The following is a 6,000-nucleotide window of genomic DNA, read 5'->3' on the forward strand; positions in this document are numbered from 1 at the left end:
ACCAGCAGCGGTCAATGACTACACATTCTTTGCACCTGTGGACCATATAGATTTTATTCTATGAGGGAAAGCCAATCCTACCCCCCTCCCCCATAATCAGCCTGCAAATCACGGAGGAGAAAGCAATGTGTACATAATTGGCGACTACAACATGCAATCTGTGTTTGAAAATTTGTCATCATTTTCTTGGAATGTTACATGACTGCACTGTGACCCCCTGAGCTCTGGAAAAGGATCAGTCGGAGTGTATGTGAGAGAAAGAGAGTCTCTCCTGTGATGCTGTGCGGTAATGTGTGTGAAAATACCAAAGACGGGAGATGAAATTCGGCCCGTGCACTTTCAGGTGTAACCAAAGAGACGGAACCACGAAGAATGAAAATGATATATAATAATCATAATATCACAGTCGTGCTGCTTGAAACATTGCAGCCATTGGAGTTGATGGCAGATAGGCCAGGACGTCACGTTAACCCACTGAATCCATTCCTGGCTGAGAGCAGGAAGGTGAAAAGGTAGCTTGAAAGAAGAGGGATGTGTAGGTTGAGTGGCCATGGATGAAAGAGACTCCAACTCTTTCATCTTTGTGTCTAGAAAAGGAAGTGAAGAAAAATCAATCACCGAAACAAATACAGTAAATTACTGAGCTTGGGAGCAGGCCAAAGGTGACAGGATCTGCTCTCCAAAAACCATTAGCTGCCCCAGGTATATTTGGCCCTCTGTCTTGAATCTTCATCTAACAACAAAGCCAACAAATAGATAAATAGTTTGAATAATTGATACTTCGATAAACAGACTGGAAGTTAAACCCCGCTACCACTCAGTCAGTAACCACTTTACAAATCTGGAGCGACTAATTTGCACTAGCTCGATACCTTATGTTTGGGTAGTACACAATGGTGCCAAGATGCAATCAAGAATATTCTCGTACCAAACACATCCGCAAAATGTTCACTTTCAATTTATCTCTATAAATATCTGCAGATGGCAACTGAAGTGTGGTTAGGGCATTTGGGTTTTGGGAAACCATTTAGTTAGGAAAGGAACATGAAGAAAAATTCAGCACAGTACTTTCTTTATGGAGGAAGTACATAAAAAATATTGCTCTGTTTATTGAACAAAACGTGACCTTTCATGCATGGGCCTCCATCCATCTCATGAAAACAACATAGACAAAGCATATACAAAGATACTTAAATGGGCCAAGCAGAGAAGCTTTGTGTTGGAGTGAAAAAGACTTCCACAGAGATACTTGAGGAAATGGTAGCACAGCAAACAACAGTTAGACAGTAAACACTCAAGGTAGTCAACAACCGCTATTCAAGAAAGAAAGGATGGATACAAACATGAAATGTTACAATGCGATACAGCAAAAACTCAAATAACAAAAGTGAACCCCACTCTTAAACTGAATGAACTCATGAAACGTATTCAACTCAACAGAATGACTAGACCAATGTTTTGACCATTCCCTCTTTCTCAAGATATCATAAGGTATTCGGACTTTGGCCAGTTATGATGTTCTATATGACTGATTTATATAAACATTTAGACAGAGCACATTTGTACAAAAAAAGCAATGAAAAACATCAACATTTCAAATTAAGGCTGTTCGGTTGCTGCTGCTCCTAAGCAATGAACATGCAAAACCACAGTGAAGATACTGGAATTCATCTCTGGCTATGTGCCAGCTCTTGGCAGTCTTCCAATTAACGCTTTACTTTGGGTTAATGCAATGTCATGCCCCTGTGATATCCTGCAATTGAGGATTCTTGTTGCACTGACTAAACCAATAAACACATTTCTTTGTGCAACATAAAAAGAAACACGCCTCACTTTATATTAGTTTATGTAGTTTAGAAGTAATGACGTTCATTTAGTGAACCCTGTTTTAAATTGAAATCTTCTGCGGATCTTCATGTTTTGACGTGTAAGCACATGTCATTAATGTAAAATCAGGTTAGCAAATTGACATCATGGCCACTGCTTCCTTTTTTTGCTAAAGGCTGGTGAAACCAGCATTTAAGGTGATGAAAGTTTGTGGTAAAATAAATTGGATTTGGAAATGGAATTGCTGTAATAAGAGGTTTGCAGGGGCAATATCAAACCATCTTGAAGCGCTGCCTTAAGGGATAGAGAGCCAGAGAGTCCAAAAAGGAGAGGCTATTGTAGCTTACCACCACGGTATTGGTTGAATTGCATCATCCTTTATCATTTAACCTCCTCTGTCAGAAAGTTAACTGCTCCACAATAGGGACATAGTTTTCACACAGTCATGAGACTGGCGTTATTTTCCCATTAGCAAAAAAGTCACATGTTTACAGTTAACTGTTCATTAGCAAGCAGTTGGCAAACCTTGCTAGCTTTAAGAGATTGTTTTCCCTCTTCAATAGAGCTCTGACTGAAATGTTGTTTTGTCCTAAAAAACAAAATGGCCCCATGCTGGACTGACTAATGCTTGCATTCAACCCAGTATCACACCAAACCGTGTAACAGACCCACCAGTCCACCGTGTCACTACTGCATTAGGCCTCGCCTACCCACAGCAGCAGATTTCACTGTGCATCTTTCTGATAAGACCTTAAAAACAAACAGGAGATCAGGGTCACAGTCCATTATCTGCTTTGTCTTTTTTCCACAATGATTTGTACATGGCTCTCACCACATCAGCTGCCCACCAGGTTCCTAGGCTGTACTCAGAATCCTGCCTAGCTTTGACGCTGTACTGCAGAGTCATCTGAGGCACTCTGCAGAAGACATGATGACTCCTGGTTGTATTTGAAGTCTACAGTGTACAGTTCGAACATGAAAGGAGACAGGACTGTTCCCTGTGGGGCTGCAGAGCTACTTAACAGCTGTTCAGGCACACAGTTCCCCAGCTGCAGAATCCAGGATCTGTTCGGTAGTCAGGTATTATTACCCAACCTATGGGGTTAAGTCTGCTGTAATGAAAACTGAATAATAGCAATAAGCTTCAGGAGGAAAGTGAGTCAAAATTTCCATGAAGCAAGATGTGTTTATTCAGAGCTTCCTCAATAAGTTGCACATTCTATAATGTGTCTTCACAACAAGAGTGGTCCATCAGCGCAGATGAAAAGATAAGTGAATAGCCCTCAACCGCAGAGAAAAGGCTGTTGACAGGACTGAAATAAGATGAATGTAATATGGATGTGCTTTCTGTAAATTCACTTACAGTAACAATATTGTGGCCTCTGTTATATAATCATTTTACCCAAATGCTTTAATGTTTCTTCCAAATGAGTGAAAACATGTCAACAGATGACACCAAGAAAAGGGAAGATGAAAAAAAAGGAGAACATGGAGAAGAAGAAGAAAAAAGTCCATTCTAAATATAGAGGTGATTAGGATGCTCAGGGAAGATAAAAGATGCACTTCAAGTATCAAGAGCAGATGGGGGCCTCTCATAAACTGTCATTTGCGGCGCTCATTTTATCACAGGTAAAGTTACAAACAGCTCTGTCCCCTTGTTAAATGCTTTCTCAGAGGGACAGAATGAGCACACGCTGTCTGTCTAGTATCATCTATATTGTACTTTCTGACAGTGCAAATGATGTGATTTTTTTTTTTTGCCTTCTCATGAGACTTAATGAAAACAAAATGGGATCTCGCCAGTCACAGACATAAGCCAAAGAAGATCGGATGACAGCTGTACTCAGAAAACCACAATATCCATAGCGATTGCTTTTGCTTGATCAGTCAGCCCTCTCCTTCCGTGCACCAAAGGAGTAGTGTAGTGCACTGTCATTGTAGGCTACATTGCTAGCTGGGAAGATGTCTGATATATGTCGGATAGCAGTAAGTTACTAATATTACCATTTGTACTTTTTTTGAATTTTCATGAACTGAAGGGGAGTGATCAGATTGTTCTGTACTGCTGCAAACAATTTTTAGTTTGGAGTCATTGTCAGCCATATTCTGAATTAATCTAGGGATATACTGTATGTTTCTTATTAAAGCAACATTATGTAGAATTGGCATTTTGAACAATTTGGCACCAGTAATTTCAACTTTTAGCTCTGTTTTGGTCACCACCAGCTCCTGGAGGAAATATCTGGTTCTTTAGCTGCTAAACACAGCACTACTACTTCACAAGCTAGCCATTAAATGGAACGATGCCTGTGAGCCAGTTCAGGCAGGCAACTCGAGCTGCACCGCTATACACATGCAACATACCCCACTCTCCACAATAATCTAGCAAAAACACCCTCCCAATCCGATGGTCGATTTGACCTGCAAAAATGTCCCAACTATCCCTCTGCCTGTCAATGCATCTGCTGCCGTGCATCAGTACTGCTGCATGTTCTTTCAGCACCGCCACCGTCCCAGCATCCACCTGCAGGCTGTGACTGGGAGGTTCAAAATGTCTTGCTCATCACTCCGCAAAATCTATGTAAACATATCAGCGGGGAGTGATGAGGTCGGAGCCTGGATGCCAAACTCTAACCATGTTTTGCTGCTATAGTAAATATTTCAAATGTGAGTTGTCTGACAGGACTTTGACCATAAAGCATAAAATGGGTTCTGAAAATGTTTTCACTGAAAAAACAGCTGCCTGTTGCCTTGAGATTACATATGGATAATCAGGGATAGACAGAAAACTTTAATCATCGTGTCTGCAAATTAACTTGAGGTAAACAGAATGCCAAACTATATCCTGCTGTTCTCTCACTTTGTATACACTTCCTTCCACAGTGGGAGAGACAGGTAAATGAGTGCAGGGGCCGATGGGCTACTGCTGACAAGGCTGTTGCACAGCCAAGTCTCTATAATGTACTGTCAATCTGACAAGTGGTGAAGTGAAATTAAATAACATAAAAAAAACAACCTCCAGGAAACAAGTCTTCATGGGCAGCCAAGTAGCTGAAGACTCTGACTGCGGAATAATAAAACAGCAATTATCCAATTTCTACACTCACCTGACTACATTTAAATCAACCAAATGGGTGACTGAAGACATCTAAACATTTTGAAACCGTTCAGTCATTTCAGCACTGGTTTTGTTCACTCGAAGAGAAAAATATCTATTGAGAATATACAGCACTTGAGTGACCGGACAGTGGACCCCTACCAAAACAGAGACTACACACTAATTATCTCCATAACGATTCAAAAAATAACTTGGCAGTTTCTACCAGCAGGCTGCAGTCCACCAAATGAGATATCAGGTTGCAGGGAATCAACAATGAGACCAAATGAGCAATCAAACTGCGTTTTTACTGTTGTGAAGCCCCAAAGCCAATTAATATGTCATTTGAACGTTAATTAGCTATACAATGAAAGTAATTGCATTTCAATGTATAACAGTTTAAGACATAAAACAAGACTAATCTATCTTGTGTAAGTTTTCTGGGGGAAAAACTTTTTTTTACAAGACATGGTTTCATGTCTAACAGTACCACTTAGTAGTAAGGGGTTTTCAACGTTTAGGATACTTGGGGGAATACAGAAATCCTGTAACGCTAAAAACCTCAATTGCCTCTGGCTGCTGCTTTGCCTTCTACATTGAGGAAGTGACAGTCCCCAGGCCAAAAGTGGGGTGGTTAGCAATGACAAGCATCACAGTACAGGGGAACTGGCAATTACAAAATGGAGAGAAAACTGTGGAAAAGCACAAAACCAATGGTCATTGGCCATTTTAGGCAACAGCTTTGGATGAGAACTTTTTCTTTATAGGTCACATGAGACAGCCTGCTCTCACTCCCAACATGTCAAATTTAGCAGCCTGATCGGTGGCCCTATACTTAAATGTTTGATGCTGTAGTTACCCCTCTGGCTACCTCTGGCCCCTCGCAGTTGTATAAAGAACAAGAAAAGTCTTTGTCAGGGGTGGTTGGATGGGTCATACACAGGACTTTCCCTCTGAAGACCAGGGATTGTTTCCCCTTTGTGGTCAAGATTGGTTTGTTATGGTAGCAGTTAGTAGTTATGGTATGTATGTAAAAATCTCACTATTTACTTACATTATGACATACTTACCTCATG

This window comes from Pagrus major, chromosome 12 (assembly GCF_040436345.1).
Source record: "Pagrus major chromosome 12, Pma_NU_1.0".
NCBI lineage: Eukaryota > Metazoa > Chordata > Actinopteri > Spariformes > Sparidae > Pagrus > Pagrus major.